At 36.8% G+C, this 23,982-nt stretch overlaps 1 protein-coding gene across 9 annotated transcripts in view; it reads right to left on the reverse strand.

The window, feature by feature from the left end:
* CMSS1 (cms1 ribosomal small subunit homolog) overlaps window positions 1-23,982 on the reverse strand; it is a 382,078-nt gene that overhangs the window by 31,639 nt on the left and 326,457 nt on the right. The window contains exon 2 of one of the 9 annotated variants that reach the window (XM_073231769.1): window positions 19,361-19,452. The exons of the other annotated variants lie outside the window; for them this stretch is intronic. The gene's annotated coding sequence lies outside the window, so the exon portion shown is untranslated. The remainder of the gene's footprint in view (window positions 1-19,360; window positions 19,453-23,982) is intronic. 9 annotated transcript variants of the gene reach the window in all.

The raw sequence follows: 23,982 nt of genomic DNA on the forward strand, positions 1-23,982 counted from the left end.
CCTAAATAAATGGTGGGGCATATTATGTTCATGCATTGAAAGACTAATCATAGTAAAGATGTCAGTTCTCCCTGAATGGGTATACAGGTTTAACATAGTTTCTATCAAAATCCCAGCAAGATTTTCTCTAGACATATACAGTTTATTCTAAAATTTATGTAGAATGGCAAAGGAACTAGAGTAGTTAAAACAATTTTGAAAGAGAATAATCAAGTGGGAGGAATTAGTTTACACAATTTCAAGACTTGTTATAGTAATCAAGTAGTTTTGGTGTGGGGTAGACCCATAGATGAATGGAATAGAATACAGACCCAGAAAGAGATGCACACAAATATGTCCAACTGATTTTTGATCAAAGTACAAAAGCAATTCAAGTGAGAAAAGATATTTCTTCAACAGATGGGGAAAAATCCATTGGCAAAAAATGAACCCCTACCTAAGCTTCACACCTTACACAGAACTTAACTTGAAATGGCTCATATACTTAAATGTAAAATGTAAAACTATAAAACTGTCTGGAAAAAAGTAAAAAGAAACCTTTAGGATCTAGAGCTAAGCAAAGAGTTCTTAATTGACACCAAAAAGTACAATCAATAAAAGGAGTAATTGATAAGTTAAACTTTATAAAAAATGAAACTTTTGCTTTGCAAAGACCTTGTTACCAGGATGAAAAAACAAACTACAGAGTGAGAGAGATACTTGCAAACCCCGTATCTAACTAAGTATAGACTAGTGTCAAGACAGTATAAACAGTTCTTAAAATTCAATACTAATACAACAGATAATCAAATTAGGAAATGGCAATAGACACATGAACAGACATTTCACTGAGAAGGATATACTGGCAAATAGTACATGAAAATACGTTTCACATCATTAGCCAAGAGTGAAATGCAAATTAAGACTGTGTCATCACTACAAACCCATCAATGGCTAACTTTAAAAAAAAAGCACTAGCACCAGATGCTGGTGAGGATGTGGAGAAACTGGATCACTCATACATTGCCAAGTGGGAATGGAAAATGGTACAGCTACTTCCATTCCACAAGTAGAAAACAGTTTGCAGGTAACTAAAATTATATATAGTTTTTAAAGTTGTTTCTACTGGGGGAATGTGGGTAAAGGGTACATGTGATCTCTCGGTATTTTTTTTTACAACTGCATGAGAATTCACAATGATTTCAAAATTAAAATTTAATCTAAAAAAAGTCTTTAAAGGAAATCTATCATCTCCTTCAGGAAGTGACAAATTATTATGCTGGAAAAGTCAACAGGTGTGTGGTTGGCTGTGGACCAGTCTGAACAGCATCCTGCTGCTGGGGCATCCTTGCCAGCGTCACTGATGTTCTGAATCAGAGAGCCAGGGGGCAGCTGGGTTCAGAGAACCTCAGTCAACCCAGGGAGGCTATGATGAGGTCTTCAAAAATAAAAGCCCTGGAGCTGAGGATGCCAGATAAAATACAGGATGCCCCATTACATTTTAATTGCAGATAATTTTTATTAAAGCTATGTCCCAAATACCGCACGGGGTATATCTATATGGTATTAAAAACTGTTTATTGTTTATATGAAATTTGAATTTAAGGAAATGTCATGTGTTTTGATTTGCTGAATCTGGACCCTTCCTGGGGAATATCCATCCTCAGAAAAAGCTACCTTTAGTCATGTGAAATTTCTCATTTGGCTTCTATTTATGGGGCTTCCTTTCTTTTCACATCTCCCAACCTATATTTACCTGGGATCCTTGAGGGAAGCCTTGGCTGATTAACAGCTCCTTCTTCCTGTGGCCTCTGGCCTTCTACACTTACTGTACTTTGGAATCCAGCACATAATTTTATCCTTCCTCACACTGTGTGCCAGTTTGGCATAAATGTTAGGTCTTCTCAAAAAAGCAGGAGTTGCAGTGCTTGTATCAGACAAAATAGATTCAAAAACAAAGAAAGTAACAAGAGGCAAAGAAGGACATTACATAATGATAAAGGGGTCAGTCCAGCAAGAGGATATAACCATTATAAATATCTATGCACCCAACAGAGGAGCACCAGCATATGTGAAATAAATACTAACAGAATTAAAGGAGGAAATAGAATGCAATGCATTCATTCTAGGAGATTTCAGCACACCACTCACTACAAAGGACAGATCAACTAGAAAGAAAATAAGGAGGAGACAGAAGCACTGAACAACACATTAGAGCAGATGGACTTAACACACATCTACAGAACACTCCACCCAAAAGCAGCAGGATACACATTCTTTGCAAGTGCACATGGAACATTTCCCAGAATAGATCACATACTACACCACAAAAAGAGCCTCAGTCAATTCACAAGGATTGAAATTGTTCCAACCAGCTTCTCAGACCACAAAGGTATGAAACTAGAAACAAATTATGCAAAGAAAACAAAAAAGCCTACAAACACATAGAGGCTTAACAACATGCTTGTAAATAATCAATGGATCAATGACCAAATAAAAACAGAAATCAAGCAATATATGGAGACAAATGAAAGCAACAACTCAAAACCTCAAAATTTGTGGGACACAGAGAAGGCTTTGCTAAGAGGAAGTATATTGCAATTAAGGCTTATTTTAAGACAGAAGGACAATCCCAAATGAACAGTCTAAATTCACAATTAATGAAACTGGAAAAAGAAAAACAAGTGCGGCCCAAAGTCAGTAGAAGGAGGGACATAATAAAGATTAGAGCAGAAATAAATAAAATTGAGAAGAATAAAACAACAGAAAGAGTGAATGAAACCAGGAGCTGCTTCTTCAAGAAAATAAACAAAATAGATAAACCCCTCACCAGACTTACTAAGAAAAAAGTGTACACACATAAACATAATCAGAAATGAAAAAGGAAAAATCACAACACCACAAAAATACAAAGAATTATTAGAGAATATTATGAAAAATTATATGCTAACAAATTGGATAACTTAGAAGAAATGGACAACTTTCTAGAAAAATACAACCTTCCAAGACTGATCTAGGAAGAAATAGAAAATCTGAACAGGCCAATTACCAGCAATGAAATTGAATTGGTAGTCAAAAACTACCTAAGAACAAAACCCCTGGAAGAGATGGCTTCACCACTGAATTTTGATCAAACATTTAGCGAAGAACTAATACCCATTCTCCTTAAAGTTTTCCAAAAGTAGAAGAGGAGGGAATACTTCCAAACTCATTCTATGAGGCCAGTATCATGCTAATACCAAAACCAGACAAATACCCCACAAAAATAGCAAATTACAGACCAATATCCTTGACAAACATAGATGCAAAAATCCTCAACAAAATATTAGCAAACCAAACTAAAAAATACATCAAAAAGATTATCCATCATGATCAAGTAGGATTTATTCCAGGGATGCAAGGATGGTACAATATTAAAAAATCCATCAATATCGTACACCACATCAACAAATTGAAGGACAAAAACCGCATGATCATCTCCATAGATGCTGAAAAAGCATTTGACAAAATTAAACATCCATTCATGATAAAAATTCTCAACAAAATGGGTATAGAGGGCAGGTACCTCAACATAATAAAGGCCATATATGAAAAACCCACAGCCAACATCATAATTAAGAGCAAAAAGCTGAAAGCTTTTCCTCTAAGATCAGGAATAAGACAAGGATGCCCACTCTCCCCACTTTTATTCAACATAGTGCTGGAAATCCTAGCCATGGCAATCATACAACACAAAGAAATAAAAGGCATCCAAATTGGTAAGGAAGAAGTTAACTGTCACTGTTTGTAGATGACATGATATTGTACATAAAAACCCTAAAGAATCCACCCCAAAATTACTAGAACTAATAACTGAATTTAGAAAAGTTGTAGGATACAAAATCAATACACAGAAATCAATTCAACTTATAATTGCATCAAAAAGAATAAAATATCTAGGAATAAACTTGACCAAGGATGTGAAAGACTATACCCTGAAAACTACAAGACACTCATGAGAGAAATTAAAGAAGACACCTATTAATGAAAATACATCCCATGCTCATGGATAGGAAGATTTAATATTGTCAAAATGGCCATCCTGCATAAAGCAATCTATAGATTTAATGTGATCCCTATCAAAATACCAACGGCATTCTTCAACGAACTGGAACAAATAGTTCTAAAATTCATATGGAACCACAAAAGGCTCTGAATAGCCAAAGCAATCTTGAGAAGGAAGAATAAAGCAGGGGGCATCTTGCTTCCCAACTTCAAGCTCTATTACAAAGCCACCGTAATCAAGACAATTTGGTACTGGCACAAGCACAGACCCATAGACCAGCCAAACAGAATAGAGAGCCCCCCCAGATATTAACCCAAGCATATATGGTCAATTAATATACAATAAAGGAGCCATGGATATACAATGGGGAAATGACCACCTCTTCAATGGCTGGTGTTGGCAAAACTGAACAACTACATGTAAGAGAATGAAACTGGATTACTGTCTAACTCCATACACAAAAGAAAACTCGAAATGGATCAAAGACCTGAATGTAAGTTATGAAATCATAAAACTCTTAGAAGAAAATATAGGCAAAACTCTCTTGAATATAAACATGAACTTCTTCATGAACATATCTCCATGGGCAAGGGAAACAAAAGCAAAAATGAACAAGTGGGATTATATCAAACTAAAAAGCTTCTGTACAGCAAAGGATACCATCAGAATAACAAAAAGGCATCCTATGGCATGGGAGACTATATTAATAAATGACATATCTGATATGGGTTTGACATCCAAAATATACAAAGAGCTCACATACCTCAACAAACAAAAAGCAAATAATCCAATTAAAAAATGGGCAGAGGATCTGAACTGATACTTCTCCAAAGAAGAAATTCAGATGGCCAACAGGCACACGAAAAGATGCTCCACATTGCTAATCACCAGAGAAATGCATATTAAAACCACAATGAGATATCACCCCACACCAGTAAGGATCGTCACCATCCAAAAGATAAACAATAACGAATGTTGGCAAAGATGTGGAGAAAGGGGTGCTGATGAGAATGTAAATTAGTTCAACCATTGTGGAAAGCAGTATGGAGGTTCCTCAAAAAACTCCAAATAGAAATACCATTTGACCCAGGAACTCTACTCCTAGGAATTTACCCTAAGAATTCAGTTTCTCAGTCTCAAAAAGACATATGCAACCCTATGTTTATTGCAGCCGTATTTACAATGGCCAAGAAATGGAAGGAACCTAAGTGTCCATCAGTAGATGAATGGATAAAGAAGAGGTAGTACATATACACAACGGAATATTATTCAGCCATAAGAAGAAAACAAATCCTACCATTTGCAACAACATGGATGGAGCTAGAGGGTATTATGCTCAGTGAAATAAACCAGGTGGAGAAAGACAAATATCGAATGATTTCACTCATTTGTGGAGTATAAGAACAAAGAAAAAACTGAAGGAACAAAACAGCAGCAGACTCACAGAACTCAAGAATGGACTAACAGTTACCAAAGGGAAAGGGACTGGGGAGGATGGGTGTGAAGGGAGGGATAAGAGGAATAAGGGGCATTACAATTAGCACACATAAAGTGGGTGTGGGGGCACGGGGAAGGCAGTATAGCATAGAGAAGACAAGTAGTGATTCTATGGCATCTTACTATGCTGATGGACAGTGATTGTAATGGGGTATGTGGTGGGGACTTGGTAACAGCAGGAATCTTGTAACCACAATGTTGCTCATGTAAGTGTATATTAATGATACCAAAAAAAAAGTAATATATATTCTCTGTGTAAAACACTAAACCCCCATACACAAATCCATACCTTTATTAGCTTTAAAAGCCACTTTAAGATGAAATGGATAAAACACAAATAACTACATACCAGGATGAAACCCATAAATATTTAAAACTCAAGTAACGTTTAGAATTTTTTCCTCAATTCTATATTCCTCCATTGCCCAGAATCTGATAACTGAAGAGTACATTCTATATTTAAGCAATCTAGTTGAAGAGAACACATTTTTAAGGGTATGTGACTCTTATGCAACAAAACTCATGAGACATATTTAAAATACCTTGTTAACCAAATGCTCTAAGTTACTTTTTGTGCCAAAAATGATTTCACCTGAAACATTTTAACATATAAGATGAGTTCATCTCATATCACCATAGGTTGAATAAATTAGCTGTTTCTCTAGTCTGTGTTTTTTGGTTCCAAAGAGAAAATTGCTTTTCTGAGTAGGGATGCTAGTTCTGTGATCTCCAGTAAGAGAGTATTAGAAGTATGGGGACCCAACCCACTCTGCCTGGCTCCAGCACCAAGGTTCCTCTACGACTACTGGCATTTGAAGGTTAAGCCAGGACTGTGCCACTCAGTCCCAGGGACTGATTCAGCCCATGTAGTGAGTCACCAAGACAGTGGTGCCTCATCTTCAACTCCTTGAGAGTCTTAAAAAAAAAATCACCAGATGGAATTAGTTGACTTCTTCCGAATGAGAAGTCAAGTACATTGTCCTTTCTAAACATAAGGCAAAAGAGCATGCTAAAATAAAGACTTGCACATGTCCTCTCTTTCCCTCAATTGTTGCCTTCGACCTCCTTATGAGAAGTATTAAAAGACCAATTTCCGGGCAATTTCCTTAAGCTTCAAAGTACTTGCTTTCATGAATTCCTTTTAGATCCTGGGAAGGACTCTTGCAATAGATTTTATAGTTAATTCTTTGAAAATTTGCAAAAGAAAGATATATTGTGGTTAAAATAAATAGGCCACTATTTCCACTCAGAATTCCTCTGTCACATATCCCCCAGTGAATAGTGCTGGAATCGGGGCAAGCCTTTTGGGAATCCAATTAAAGGAAGTTGGTTGGACATATGTTACTTAGTGTTTAATGGGATATTATATGGTTCACAATCATAGTCTAAAGTGAATTATTACTAGCTGTCCTAGTGTAGCAGTTTTCCCAGGAATATTCCTACAACCTTGTGCCAACTCACCAGACATCCTGACACAAAGTGTGCAGGGCTAGAGGTTGTAGATCACGACACAAACACATTTGTAGAACCCTTCCCTAGAGCTATGTAGGAGGTAGAGGAGAAACCAAGTTTGGAGTGTATGAAACTAAAAACTAATCAGTGAAAATTCTTCCAATCATCAAAAATGTAGAACTGTAAGCAGAGAATTACATTCCCATTTTTGCCTATTCGAACTGGAAGTTCCCTTTGGTAGGTAAATACAGTAGAAGGTACATCTTACATAGCTTTAAAGAAACCATACAAATAAATTTTCTTATTTGGTGGGGATGGCCAAAGTAAAATTTTTCAGAATTCCTGTGTTTGTTGTAGTACTGTTATGATTTCTTATTTAAACAACTTCCACACTTAATTTTGTATCAGGAATTTTGTATTCTTTTTCTAAGAGAGGATCCTTTGAATTGTATAAACTGAGGTCTCCAAAAACAAAAACCTAGATCTGCCCTATTGAATTCTCTTATTAGTTCTTGTAATTTCTCAACAAAACTAACTACTAAGACACACAACACAGATAAGTTTCAAAAGTATGATACTAAGGAGAAGCAGCCAGATTCAAGAGTCTATGTGATGTGTGATTCCAGTTATTTAACATTGTGGGAAAGGTAAAACTACAGGGATGAAGGATAAATCAATAGTTACTGGGGACTGGAGATGGGAGACTTTCAGAGGGGTGATGGAAATGATCTACATTTTAATTGAGGTTGCTTTACAACCGTATGCATTAGTCAAAATTTATAGAAATGTACACAAAAAAGGGTTAATTTTACAATATGTAAATTACTCAATAAACCTGACTTAAACAAATAATGACAGAGCTTTCATTAAACAATTTGTAACACTTGCCCAATGTCACACAACCAATATTCAGTAGAGCTGGGATTTGAATCCCAGATATTTAATCCCAGAATTCATGATCTTAACCCCACACCCTCCCATTTCATGAAAAGATGCTGCTTATAGCTTAAGGATGTTTCCTTCTATTCCTTCTTTGCTAAGAGGTTTGTCTTTTATTTTTTAAAATCATGAATAGGTGTTACATTTAATGCAATGCCTTTTTGTTCTTCATTTATTGAGATGATCATATAGGTTTTCACCTGAAATGTTAATACAGTGAACTGTAAAAATAAATTGTCTAACATTAAACCTCTTGTTATTCTGTTTTGACCAATTGTTAATCCCAATTAGTCATGATGCACTTCTCATTTGATAATGTTAACATTTTATTTAGACTTTTTTCCCATCAATGTTCAAAAGTCAGATTGAATAATTTTCCTTTCTACTACTGTTCTTGTCTGGTTTAGGTATTGAGGTTACATTAGCTTCATAAGAGATTGGAAATGTGTCCTTATTTTCTATCATCTGAAATCATTGTGTACACAGGCATAACTCATTTACTGTGCTTCATTTCATTGTCCTTTGCAGATACTGGGTTTTCACAAATTGAAGGCTTGTGGCAACCCTGAGTTGAGCAAGTCATACAGCACCATTTCTCCAACAGCAGTTGCTTACTTCATGCCTCTGTGTCACATTTTGGTTCTTCTTGCAAAATTTCAAACTTTTCATTATTATTATATTTGTTATAGTGATTTTTGATCAGTGATCTTTGATGTTACTATTGTAATTGTTTGGGGGCACCATGGACCACACTCATATAAGATGGCAAACTTAATTGATAAATGCTGTGTTTGTTCTGACTGCTTTACTGACCAACTGTTCCTCCTTCTCTCTCCTCGGGTCTCCCTATTCCCTGAGAACGGAACAATACTGAAATTAGGCCAATTAAGAAACCTGTAATAGCCTCTAAATATTCAAGTGAAGGGAAGCATCACATATGTCTCAGGTTAATCAGAAGCTAGAAGTAAGCAAGGCATGTTGAAAGCTGAGTTTGGCCAAAAGCTAGGCCTCTTGTGCCAAACAGCCAAATTGGGAATGCAAAGGAAAAGTTCTTCAAAGAAATCAGAAGTTCCACTCTAGTGAACACATGAATGATAAGAAATCCAAACAGCACTATTGCTGATGTAGAAAAAGTTTCAGTGGTCTGGAAAGAAGCTCAAACCAGCCACAACATTCTGTTAAGCCAAGACCTAATACAAAGCAAGGCCCTAACTCTTTTCAACTCTCTGAAGGCTGAGAGAAGTGTAGTAGTTGCAGAAGTCTGAAGCTAGCTAAGGTTACTTCATAAGGTTTAAGAAAGAGGCCACCTCCATAACATGAAAGTGCAAGGTGAAGCCCCAAGTGCTGATGTAGAAACTGCAGGAAGTTATCCAGAAGCTCTAGCTAAAATCATTAATGAAGGTGGCTACAATAAAGAACAGATTTTCAGTGTAGATGAAACAGCCTCTGTTCAAAGAGGCCATCTGAAACTTGCATAGCTAGAGAGGAGAAGTCAGTGTCTGACTTCAGAGCTTCAAAGGACAGGCTGACTCTCGTTAGATGCTGACATAATTGATGACACTAAATTGAAGCCAATGTTCATTTAACATTCTGAAAATTCTAGAGCTCTTAAAATTAATCTATTCTGACAGTGGTCTAGAACTGGAACAAAAAAGTCTAGCTGGCAGCACATCTATTTACACCATGGTTTGCTGAATATTGGAAGCTCACTGTTGAGATCTACTGCTCAGAAAAAAAGTCTTTTAAAATATTACTGCTCATTGACAATGTTCATGGTCAATAACTCTGATGGAGATGCACAGAGTGATGAATGCCGTTTTCATGACTGCTAACACAACATTCATTCTGCAGCCCCTGGATCAAGTAGTAATGATGATTTTCAAGTCTCATTATTTAAGAAATACAATTTGTAAGGCTATAGCTGCCACAGATAGTGATTCCTCTGATGGATCTGGGCAAAGTAAACTGATAATCTTCTAGAAAGGCTTCACCATTCTAGATGTCATTAAAGACATTTGTGATTCAGGAGAAGAGGTCAAAACATCAACATTCACGAATTTGGAAGAAGTTGTTTTCAACCTTCATGGGTGACTTTGACTTCAGTGGAGGAAGTAACTGCAGATGTTGTGGAAATAATAAGAGAACTAGGATTAGAAATGGAGCCTGAAGAAGATATGGCTGAATTGCTGCAATCTCATGATAAAACTTGAATGGATGAGGATTTACTTCTTATGAGATGGAATCTACTGGTGGTGAAGACTGCTGAAATAACAAGATTTAAAATATTACATTAACTAGTTGATAAAGCAGAGGAAGGGATTGAGAGACTCCAATTTTAAAAGACATTCTACTAATGGGTTAAATGCTATTAAATAGCACTGTTGTTTGAAAATTGTTCATGAAAGGAAGAGCTCATTGATGAGGCAAACTTCATTGTTGTCTTATTAAAAAAATTGTCACCACCACTGTGATTAGTCAACACTGAGGGAAGACCCTTCACCAGCAAAAAGATTATGACTTGATGAAAGTTCAGATGATGATTAGCATTTTTTAGCAATAAAGTATTTTTTAATTAAGGTATGTGCATTTTTTAGGCATAATACTACTGCACGCATAATAGACTATTGCGTAGTGTAAATGCAACTTTTATATGTACCGAGAAAGCAAAAAATTCATTTGACTTGCTTTATCATGATAGTTGCTTCACTGTGGTGGTCTGGAACCAAACCTGCAGCATTTCCAAGATAAGCCTATAGTTGAGATGATCTGTTCCTTGATACTTGGTGAAATCTGTCAGTAAAACAAGTAGAGTGTAGTGTTCTTTTTGTGGGTATTTTTTAAACAAATGCTTCCATTTCTAATGGTTATATTATGACACAGGTTGTCTCCTTGTTCATTTCTTTATTGTTTATTTGTAGCTTATTTCTTCTTGACAACCCTGGAGAGGTCTTCCTTTAAACACACACACACGCACACGTTCTCTCTCTCTCTATATATTTATAGATGCTTTCTATTGCATCTTTGACTTCTATTGCACTAATTAACATCCTTTACTTTCCTTAGGTTTACTCTACTGATTTTCTAATTTTTGTAGTTGGATATTTAGCCCACTAAATTTTTCTTTTACTGATGTAAGCATTAAAGCTATACGTTTGGTCTCAATGTAACTTAAGCTGAATACCACATATTTCAATAGTATAGCATTGCCATTATTTAAGTCTCAAGATTTTAGGTTTCCATAAAGATTTTTTTTTGTCTGATTAGTTATTTAGAAGAGTATTAAAAAATTTCCCAACAGATTTTTTAAAGTTATCTTTTTGTTTGTATTGTGATTAGAGAAAAAGGCCTGGATACCAATTCCTGAAATTTGTTAACACTTGCTTTATTTTCTAGCACAGAGATCAGCAAAATTCTTAGGTAAAGGACAATATAGAAAACAGATGTAGGGTTTGCAGAGCAATAAAGTCTCTGTCAGTGACTACTGAACTCTGCTGGTGTGCAGAAACAACTCTAGGCAATATGTAAATGACTGGGCATGGTTGTGTTCTGATAAACTATTTACAGAAATACATTCTGGCTGATTTGGTCCATGGGTTACAGTTTGCCAGCCTCTGACCTGGTATATAATCAATTTTAAAAAATGTTTCAAAGTGTTTTTGGTTAGGATATATAGTTTCTAATTGTTAGGTGCAGAGTTCTCTCTGTGTTCATAAAAAAACTTAATTACTATGTTTTTCAAATCTGTTACAGGTTTATGAATTTTTATGCTTTATCTATCAATTACTGACATGTGCATTAACATCTCCCACTTTTATTTTGACTTTGTCCATGTTTTCTAGTAATTTTATCAATTTTTATTAACACACCTCATAAGTATATTAGGTACATGCAAATTACTACTTCCTGTTGGTTGACCTGTTCCTTTTATCATTATGTTGTGACCCGGTTTTTAAAAATCCACCTTGATTAATCAAGTTCAATTTCACTTATTTGTGAGGGGTGTTCTTGTATTTCTAGAAGTGGTCAGCTGTTCTCTGGGAAATCTAACTATACACACTGAAAACTAATGCTGGAGACACAGCTGTACTTCAACAGTCTAAAGTGTTTTGCTAAAATTACTCATCCCTAAGAGCCATAATGTTTTATTTGGCTGGATAAGCAGGGCTGGGAACTACTCTTCAAGAACCATGTTCCCAGCTCATTAAGGGACTCCCACCAGCATGACTGAGAAAGAACACTCCCACATCCACCCTGTGGAGAGTGAACTCAGTGAGGGCCCTAAGGCCATGTCAGCAAAACGAACACAGGGACAGGAGGCAAGAGGAAGGGCAGCAAACTCAAGGCCTAGTCTGTCATGCCCAACCCAGGGCATTTGGTTGCTTTGAGGGGGCTGCTTAGAGAAGCTTAGGGAGCCTCAATCTTCGGTTTCCTGGTGTCTTCCAGTCACACCGTCCCAGGTCCAGGTGTGGGACACTGGCCCACTCAAAGTCCTCTATAGGCTTGTGGTGCTCCATCAGCTTCATGTCTAACCTGGCATGTGCTTCTCCAGTGTTTTTCCTAGGTACCATCTTTGCCTTTTTTGCCTTTTCACTCTCACATACAGTGAGGAATTGGGAATGAGCTACCGTTTCCATTGCTCAGGTTCCTTAAGATCTCTTCTCCCCGTCTCCAAAAGATACGGCAAAACAATACTTCTGAATGGAAGATCATTGACTGGTTCTCTTAGAAGTTTTCTTGTCATTCGCAACTGGAATGGGGAATGGGGGAGGGGTCCCTTTTCCCCTTTAATCTTGCCATCTCTAGTGGCAATTGCTCCAGTCTAGTGTACATTCCCATAATGATCTTACTTTCATAGCTGAAGATGTCCCTAGCAACAGAGCCAGACTTTGCTTATAAAATATGCTGTCAGTTCCCACAGAAAACTAAAGTTAGAAAATTTGGAATAGGATGGCAAAACTTTGAACTGGAGTCATTTTATGGATCCTGAAACTCTGAAGGAAGGCAAAGTACTAACACCAGTAAGATCATCTAAAAAATACATGATGGAAGAAAAGTGTTTCACCATCTTCCTGTGGGGAACTTAAATGCTACAAAATTTCTATGGCCAGTTATATGTCAGTGGAGTTAATTCTCAGATGTTATTTTCAAAAACTTTAACTATTTTGGGTTAGTAATGCTTTTTTTATCTTTAAAAATGCATACAGGACAGGACAGGCTCCTCAGGAATAACCAGAGCACATCAGGGGCAAAGCACTTAGAGCCACAGGAACCTGACCTTTTGTGTGAATGTCACCCTGAAGCCTAGCCACAGAGACAGTGGAAGGGACCTTAAATGTAAAAAATCAGGGTGTTTTTTACCTTTTCTACCTTTATGTTGCAAAAATGCAGTGGGTATCATGCAGATATCAGAGGATAACTCTCCAGGAAGAACAGATATCTGTCTGCTGAATCTCCTGCAATAGGGGATTTTAAAATATATGTATTTTTCTTTTTAATTGAAGTATAGTTGACATGTGTGTATATTATCTGTAAGCATGTAACAAAGTGATTTGACAATTATATAATTAAAAATGCTCGACATGATAAGTGCAGTTTTACCATATAGGTCACTATGGTATCATTGACTACATTCCCTATGCTGTACTTTTCATCCCTGTGACTTATTTTGTAACTAGAACTTTGTACCTCTTAATCCCCTTCACCTATATCCTTATTTCCTCCAACCCTTTCCCTGCTGGCAACTATCAGTTTGTTCTCTATATTTATGAGTCTGTTCCTGTTTTTCATTTGTTTTGTTTTTTAGTTACACATATAAGCAAAATCTAATGGCATTTATGTTTCTCTGACTTACTTCACTCAGCACCACACCCTGTAGGCCCACCCATGTTGTTACACATGGCTAGATTTCATCCTTTTTGTGGCTGAGTAATATTCTTTTGTGTATATTTACCACATCTTCTTTATCCATTCACCTATTAGTTTGCTTCCATACCTTGGATATTGTAAACAATGCTGCAATAAGCATATGTGTACATTTATTTTTTCAAATTAGTGATTTCATTTTCCTTGGATAAATACCCAGAAGTGGGATTGTTGGAACCTATGACATGTCCATTTTTAATTTTTTGAGGTACCTCCATACTGTTTTTCCACAGTGGCTATACTAGTTTACATTCCTACCAACAGTGCATAAAGATTCTCTTTTCCCCACTTGTTATTTCTTGTCTTTGGCAGCAGCCATTCTGCCTGGCGTGAGGTGATTCCTCACTGTGGCTGGTGACTTGCATCCCCTGCTGACCAGTGAGGCTGAGCACCTCTTCATCGGTCTGTTGGCTATCTGTATGTATTATTTGGAAAAAATGTCTATTCAGGTCCTCTGTCCATTTTTAAATCAGATTGTTTGCTTTCTTGGTATTGAGTTATATGCATTCTTTATATGTATTATTTTGGATATTAACCCCTTATCAGAGACATCATTTACAAATTATTTTCTCCCATCAGTAGTTGCCTTTTTGTTTTGTTCATCATTTGCTGTGCAAAAGCTTTTCAGTGTGATGTAGTTCCACTTGTTTATTTTGCTTTTGTTTTCCTTGCCTGAGGAGGCATATCCAGTAAACCATTGCTAAGACCAGTGTCCAAGAGTTTACTACCTGTGTTTTCTTCTAGGAGTTTTATGGTTTTCAGGTCTTACATTTGGGTCTTTAATACATTGAGTTTATTTTTGTGTATTTAATACATTGAGTTTATTTTGTGTATGGTGTAAAATTTTATTTTCTTTTTAGCTTAAGGAAAAAAAATAGGTAAGTTAGCTTGGGCAAAATGACCTCAGCTTTAATCTTGCATGTCAGAGATTCACCATTCTTCTTTTCTAGTTTATTTTAAATGTTGGAACATTTACATATTTGAGGAGAGTTTCCAAACTGTGAGTAATTTCAGTGTAACTTTTTCTGGTCAATCTTTGCAGCCAGAATTGATGAACAGAGCCAGTGAGGCCAGCAGTGGCATCTGGGGCCTTAACAGAATTATGTTTATTGAATGAGCGTATTTGATACATTTGGAAGCATTGCTATCTAAATTCTCTATTCTTGGAATGGCAACAAGTAATAATGAGAATAACTCTTACATAGTCCTTATTTTGTGCAAGACATGGTTCTAAATACTGTACCTACATTAACTCATCTAATTCCCATATCACTTTTATGAGATGGGTACTGTTACTACCATCTCTGTTTTACAGAGCTGGTGACCCCATAAGGCAGCAGCCCAAGGTTAATGAGAGAGCCAGGGTGTGGATCCAGGCAGTCCTGATTTAGTCTGCTCTTAATCACTATGCAGTGCTGCCCCTCTAACTGAAAAAGCAAACTAAGTTGCTCTCTAGTGGTGCTGGCCTCTAAGCAGGATACTGGGATCCATGGGGCTTTGGGGTAGAGCCTAGTTTAACAAAATAATGTATGTTCTTATATTTGAATACACTCATCTCATTAGGGCAGAGGCTGTTGCATATGGTCTGCAAACAGCCTTTCTCCCAAACAAAACCAAAACAAAAATACCCAATTAGTACAGATTTCTGTCAGTAACTCTCCCAACATCCCAGTGTCCACCCTATATTTTAGGCTGGGGAAGAAATACATCCTGGTTTGCCTAAGCTAGTCGTGGTCTATGCTTGTCATTCCCACATCCCATCTGGTTAGTATGCATTTTATTGCAGGGATTCTTTACTATGTCAATATGCATTATGACTTTCCAAGAGTGGGAATAGAGATGAGGTCATCCTCAGGCTTATTTGACCCCTGAACTCTGCTCTTTGCAGCACAACTGTTAATAAGATTCCAGGACAGAGCTTTGTGTACACATTTTGGGAAGTACCAGTGCAGAGGAGTGATGAAAGAGGCCCTAGAAGGCTTAGATTCTAGTTTCAACTTTTGTGATCTCAGGAAAATCACTTACTTTATGCCAGAGTTTTCTCATTTGTGGACTGATTAAGTCATACTGCTGTGATTTATGATTCTCTTTTGGTTTAGGCCAATTTCTGTTAAGAATGGTGGATGGTGGGCATGTCAAAATTTCCAGAGTGAGGTAGAACATTGAAGTACAGAGGGATAAGGTAACACTAAAAAAAATATTGGTGAACATGGCCTGTTAAATGGGTATGTGAGTTACATCATTTCTCCTTTACAGAAATTTCATAGGAAAAAGCCCATGAGGCTATAGTTAGACCTGCTACCCACTCACCCTTGTTTTAAAGTGTGATCCTAAGGAGGACAAATGTTACAATGTAAAAGCACACTGTTTCTGTTAAGTCTGCCCTATAGCCTTCACAGAGACTTCAACTAGTTACTCGATTCCTTAGTGTATGCCCTTGGTGTACATCCTGTGAATTGTTAAAGGTGTATGTAATGTTCACATGTCCTGTTTCAAATGTTTAACTTTCTTACCCAGCTTCTGAATGGAAAGAGCCTGATTTAGCTACCTTTTTGTGTAGCTTAGGACAAGCTTTTAAAAGTTTCCTACTGGTAAACTAGGCTTAATGATATTAACCTATCAACTAATTACAAACTACATGGGAAACATACAGAGAAGGATTTGTGTTTGGGATGATGTTTAAGAACTACAGCTCTGAGGTCTTGCTTGATGGTGTGGGATAAAGATGAGATATAACAGTCTAATGAGGTAAAAAAATAAGAGAGACTAAAACAAAACTTGATTAGTCAGTCAATACTATACTACCAATAAGATGAGGTCATCAATAAAAAAAAATTGTTTTAGCCTTCCCCCTGACGTAAAACTAATACATACTAATTGTGGAAGTTTCAGAAAACAAAAATTTGGTACTACTATAAAATGATGGTTCCCTATAACAAGACATCCACTTTATAATTTTGACACATTTACTTCTACCTTCTGTTCTGTCTCTGTGTGTATATGACTATATGCATGTACATATACACATATGCACACAATTTTAACACCTGGAATTACATATCATATACAAATATTGTATCTTAATATATCATGAGCACTTTCTCCTGTCAGTAGTCTTGAAAAATATTTTTAATAGCCAATAACAAAATTGTTACCTACACTATATTTGTTCTACCATTATTTCCAAAATTTTGCCTTTGTAAATACATTGTAATAGATATCTCTATGATTTTCTAGAAGAGAAATTGAACTATAAAAAGGTATACATGTTTTTAAAGGGATTTAATTTCTAAACTGTTTTTGAAAAGGTTTTGGGTCAATTTTTAAGTCATCAACAAGTATAAAAAAACCTGTTTCATTATACTCCAGTCTATTTTTGTGCCAGTATTATACTCTTTTGATTACATATATATGTTATATTATTTATACTCTTTTGTTTATATATATATGTATGTTATATTATAACTATAGTTTTATAGCATACTTTGAAATCTGGGAGCTTGATACCTTCAACTTTGTTCTTCTTTCTCCAGATTGTTTTGGTTATTAGGAGTCTTTGTGATTCCATAAAAATTTCAGGATTGCTTGTTCTAGTTTTGTGCAAAATGCTACTAGTATTTTGATAGGGATTGCATTGACTCTGTAGATTACCTTAGGTAGTATGGACATTTTAACAACATAAATTATTCCAATCCATGAGTACAGTATATGTTTAGTTTTGTTTGTATCATCTTTCTTTCATCTAAGTTTTCAGGATACAGGTCTTTCACTTCCTGGGTTAAACTTATTCCTAGGTATTTTATTCTTCTTGATGCAGTTAAATGGGATTGTTTTCTTGATTTCTCTTCCTAATAGTTTGTTATTAGTGTATTGAAATGGAACGGATTACTCTAGATTGAGTTTGTATCCTGCAAATTTACTGAATTCATTTATTAGTTCTAATAGTTTTTTGGTGGAATCATTAGGGTTTTTACATATAGTATCATGTTATGTGCAAACAGTGACAGTTTAACTTCTTCCTTACTAAGGTGGATGCCTTTTATTTCTTTTTCTTGTCTGACTGCTGTGGCTAGGACTTCCAGTACTGTGTTGAATCAAAGTGGTGAGAGTGGGCATCCTTGTTATGTAGCTTCCATGTGTGTGTGTGTGTTTTTAATTTTTTATTAAGGTATTATTGATATACACTCTTACGAAGGTTTCACATGAAAAAACAATGTGGTTACTACATTTACCCATATTATCAAGTCCCAACCCACACCTCAATGCAGTCACTGTCCATCAGTGTAGTAAGATGCAACAGATTCACTACTTGCCTTCTCTGTACTACACTGTTTTCCCCATGATCCCCCATCCCGTGTGTACCAAACATAATACCCCTCAAGCCCCTTCTCCCTCCCTCCCCACCCGCCCTCCCACACCTCTCCCCTTTGGTAACCACTAGTTTCTTCTTGGAGTCTGTGAGTCTGCTGCTATTTTGTTCCTTCAGTTTTGCTTTGTTGTTATACTCCCCATGTGTGTGTTTTTTCCAGTTTTTTTTTCTTATAATTCATTACTAGTTTCAAAGTGTTGTGGTTAGAAAATATGCTTGATATGATTTCAGTCTTCTTTAATTTATTGATACTTATTTTGTGGCTTAACATGTCATCTATCTTATAGAATATTTCATATGCACTTGAATAAAAAGGTGTATTCTGCTGTTTTTGGATGGAATGTTCTGTACGTATCTATTAAGTCTGATGCAATGTGTCATTTAAAGCCACTGTTTTCTTATTGACTTTCTGTCTGGATGGCCCATCTATTGATGAGGTGGGTTGTTAAAGTCCCTTACTGTTATTATATAACTGTCAACTTCTTCCTTTATGTCTGCTCGTATTTGCTTTATATATTCAGGTGTACCTCTGTTGGGAGCATAGATATTTACAGTTGTTATATCCTTTTGTTGGATTTATACATTTATTATTATGTAATGCCCCTCTCTGTATCTTGTTACAGTCTCTGTTTTAAAGTCTATTTTGTCTGATATAAGTATTGGTACCCCAGCTGTCTTTCTGTTTCCATTTGCATGGAATATATTTTTCCATTCCTTCACTTTCATTCTGTATTGTCTTTGGGTCTAAAGTGAATATCTTGTAGGCAGCATATAGATTGGTCTTGTTATTTTATCCCCTCAGTCATCCTATATTTTTAGATTGGAGCATTTAGTCCATTTATGTTTAAAGTGATTATTGATAGGTATGTACTTATTGCCATTTTGCTAATTGTTTTCTGGTTGTTTTTATAGTTTTATTATATAATATAAAGTGAAGCTCTAATTTTATTATCTTTTCATCAGTTTAATCAATTATCCTAATATTTAATCAATTACCTTAACCTCATCCCAGATGATTCTTCCCTTCCTTACTGTCTTGTTATGACACTTTGATTTAATCAAAACACAAATTATACATTTATTAGGATGTGGTTCCACTGATCTTCCCGCGAGTCTTCTATGTGTAAGATACCATAATATTATGTAACAGAACTTACTCAGCTTCTTCTATTTCATTTTCCTAAATTAGGATGCAGGGAGTAGTAGCAAGAGAAGGAGCATCAGATTCAGGTCAAAATCTCTGAGAGAGCTAGGAAAATAGCCAGAGATGGACGGAGGTCAGTAAGGACGCAGGGATTGAGGTTACGCTGTTTCTCTCCAGAATCTCACATCACATTTCTATCCCTCAATAGCTCTTTGGCTTTGGACAACTTAATTCATCTTTCTGTGCCATGGTTTTCTTCATATAAAATGAGATTGTTGGGAGGATTAAACGAGTTAATAAAAAACACGTAGAACAATGCACAGACCATGGTAAATATCATTCTCACTTATTTGAAACTATCTTTCACCTCCACCATGCCACTGAAATTACTCTTGCTAAGGACAGAAAGGATTTTCTAACTGTCTAATCAATATGGTAAGCACATGGATTAAAATTGCAGGCTTTCTAGAATTAGGCTGCCTGGATTAGAATCCCACATCTGCCATTTAAAGCTGTGTAGCTTTGGAAAAGTGACTTGTGCATTCTGTGCCTGGGGTTCCTCATCTATAAAATGGGGATGTTAATAGTGCTTACCTTATATGGTTGTTACATGGAGTCCTGACATAATGAATTTAAACTGCTTAGTATACAGTCTGACATAAAAGCAAATTCTCAGAAAATGGCCATCATAACCATCATCTTACTTTGATTGCCCTGGGGTTTTTCATACTGATGTTGATTCTTAACTTTTGACAAACTCTCTCCCTTTGTTTTCTGACACACCCTGATTTGATCCTCAACCCATCATTTTCTGTGCCCTCTTCTTTTACCGGTCTCTTAAAATGCTGGCATTCTCCCAGGTGTTCTCTGCTAGCCTATTCTCTGGTGACCATACCCTTGCTTGGTGTTCCTTCTTCTAAAACAGGAGTTGGCAAGTTTTTTATTAGTGTACCAGATAGTACTTTAGGCTGTGGGCCACATGACCTCTGTCACAACTACATTTTGAGTTATAAAAGCATCCATTGAAAGTATGTAAATGAGGAGGTGTGGTTATGTTATAGCAAAACTATAAATAAAATCAGGCAGCCAGCTCATGGGCCATACATAGTTTATCAACCCCTCCTCTAGGTATTTGTTACAGCTCAGGTATCCCTTGATTAAAACAGTCATTGCAGTGCATCTGTCCTCCCTAACGGACTGTGGGCTACCTGAGAGGAGAGTGTCCTTTCATCCTGGTATGCTCTGCATTTAACATAGAATATTCTACATGGCAGATATATTCAATCAACATCTGTTGAAACAATGAATGAGATGACCAAATAATATCAATCTTAAGAGTTTAGAATTTTGTTGTGCTATAAGGAAGAAGGCATTTCTTTTACAAACCCTTTGGTAGCTACCAAAATAAATTATAAAGAAGGCCTCATGGTCTGTATAACATACTGAAACTCTAGAAGAATTAATCTTTCTTTTCCAAATGTGAGAGGGAAATTCAGATCCAGGAAATGCATAATTTCAAGGACCAAGTAATATTGCAGACATCAAAATAGATCCAACATGATCTATAAAGCAGGACACTTTATAGGAATTGAGAAACAGCTGTTTCCCCATTTTTGTTTTAAAAGAGGGAATAGGCTACTGGGCTCAGGGGTATATACTAAGCATATGGAGAACATTTATTTGCTTAAAGAAATGTGACAGAGCTGGCAAAGCACTAAGTTTGTAAGAGATAATGTCCTGGTGGATGAAATTAAGAGGATAAGGAGGATATACACAAAGTCATTTCAGTATTGTGATTAATGAAAAAGGAAACACCAATAAACACTGAAGGGGAAGAAAGAAAAGTAAAATTGAAGTTGAAAAGAACTGAATTTACTCTAGGGAAGGCACTAGCTATAAGAATTAAGTATCATATGCAATATTAATTGCTTTAGTAAAACAAATTTTATATAAAGATGACACTGTGTTTAGGGGAGAATATGGAAAATGAAACCAAGTAAGAAACAACAGCATGAATATTGAGTTTCTATAAATAGAGTCTAGAGGATGCTTATAGATGCAGGAATACCTGGAAAATATGCTAAAGACTATGGGGGAGAATTTTTAGACTTCTGGAATATAGAAATAGGTAATAGACAAAGAAGCATGTTTAACTTTTTCCTTTTAATTTCCATGTTCAAACTTAACCAGCAGTACTATTTTTAGTACAGTTAAACATTTGCTGAACTTCTTTTACGGGAGATTACTCAGTTTGTGTGACTCAACATATTCTCTGAAGTCAGAATTACCTGAAGCATTCCTTAGAATTTCTTAAAATCATAAAATCATTATTGTGAAAAAAGGACCTAAGATTTTCTTAAAAAGAACAAGGTTAATGTTGGTTTCTTTAAGCTTCCTACGTCCTCTTCACTCCTAAGATTATGAAAGGATTCATTATGTGGCCACATGGACGTTAAACTGATTCATCTTTCAAATATGTAATGAGTACCTGTTATGTGCCAGGTACTGTACTAAGCCTGGCAGAGGCAAGGTAAGTAAGACATGATCCTTACTCTGAGAAGCTGACGATACAGTGAGAATAACAGACATACATAAAGCAATGAAATTGCAATGTGATGCTAAAGTGATGGAGAACAGATATGAAGTGGGTAGAATCTTAGGGTGGGGGGAGGGTGGGTCCATAAAGGAACAGCAAGGGAGTTTTCTGACATGATGGAACCATCTGCATACTGACATTGTGGTGGTGGTCACACAAATCTATGTGTGTGTTAAAATTTATAGATGTGTATGCCCAGAAGAAAAAAGGCTGATTTTACTGTCTGATAATTTAAAAATTAAAATAAAAAAATGTAATGTTAGATGTCCATTAATAGAACAAATAAATAAACTAAGGTATATTTGTATAAGGGAATACTGCTGACCAGTGAAAGGAATGGACTACTTATAAATGCAACAACATGGCTGAGTCTCAAGAACATTACTGAATGAAAGAAGCAGGATACAAATAAGTACATCCCTTACATAGGATGGCAGAATGTGGATCAATGGTTCCTTCTGTGTGGGAAGACGGGGGTGGGGGACTGACTCGGAAGGTTGATCAGGGAACTTTCAGGTATGGCTGAAATGTTCTGGGTCTTGGACAAACTGATTAAACAGTACACTTAGGAAAAGGGTGCCTCTAAAGGTGTAAATTATACCTCAGCGAAAAATATGCATTTAGCTATCTTGGCTTGTCTTTCACAGCATAGAATTTGTAATGGTGCTTAAAGTAGGAAAAAACATCAGCAGCCTCTCTACCATATGCTATCATTTTCTTTTTCAGACAAATTGGAATTTCTTTTGGCTTTTTAAATGAAGTAAACATAATATCCATTAATAAGTGTATTACAAACAAAACTAAATAGCAATGTGCAGAGTATGCAGTCGTAGGGGTCGAGGAGGATAGAACTCTACATTCTGTTGGGGTGAGGATCTGTTGGGAAGGGATTCAGAAAGAGAGAAATCTCGCCTGGATACTGAAGAAGTAGTAGGGGTTCAATGCAGACTAGAAAAGGGAGAGCATTCCAGAACAACAGGTGAAAGTCACAGACATGAGAAGGCTGCAGAAATCCTTCTGGGTGTGATGCACACTTGGGAGCTGTGCTGAGGAAAATTATGATCTAAAGAAGGGCTGGGCCTGGACTATAAAGATCGTCTCCTTCCCTCTCCCACCTCCAGGGCCCCAGGGCTAAGCACTTATGGGTACAGTTTAATTTAATCTTCAGCATCATCTCCATTTTTCAGAGTTGGGACTTGTAAGGTGCAGGGCCTTGCCCAGGCCCCTTGGCTGTCATGCAGGGTGCCACGCATTCTCATAAGAGGTTTTGGCTTTTCCTCTCAACCTCAACAGTATGCTGCCTTCTACCTGCCATATGGGGGAACCTGGGCTTGATTATGGTGCTGCTGGGACCTACGGGAAGCTTTATCTGACCAGAATCTAAGGAGATAACTGGCCTCTGATAAGAATGGGTTACTTGGACTATGGGTGTCAGTCTTTTTTTCTGCCTCAGTTCACTCGAGGGCAGAACTATTTCTAGTATGATCATGAATAACAATGGCTGAGCAGGGATCATCAAGAGCTGTGTCTATGCCCCCCATTCCACAAATCTCCCCCAGCTAAGAGGGAAGATTTTGGAATTGACCTAATTCTGGAATTAGGTCTGTAAAATTCTAAGAGATGATGGTTCTGTAAATTTCTAAGTGGAAGATGGGGTATTTTGGGGTCCCCAAATCTGAATCAGCCATGTATGGAGTAGAGAGGTCTGTACTGGAGAATTTTGTCAGGTGTCCTCACCAAATATCCCAGAGGATGCTGGGATGCTGAGGCAAACAGCAGGTGCTGATCAGCTGTTTCCCAGGTCTTGGTGATGATCTGGACTTGCCGGCCCCTGGACTGGCTCAGGTGTGGAACTCTGTCAGGCTTAGAGGTTTCAGAGCTGTTCATGAAGAGAGGGCATGGCCTCTGTGGCACTGTAAGGATTAAGGTTCTCTGCTGGAGGGGACCCAAGAGGGCTCTCAGAAAAGCCTGGGCCCTGCTCTCGCAATAAACATTTATTGGGGGAAGCTCCTTCTACTGGATGGAGATGAATATTAAGT

Source organism: Manis javanica, chromosome 3 (genome assembly GCF_040802235.1).
Source record: "Manis javanica isolate MJ-LG chromosome 3, MJ_LKY, whole genome shotgun sequence".
NCBI lineage: Eukaryota > Metazoa > Chordata > Mammalia > Pholidota > Manidae > Manis > Manis javanica.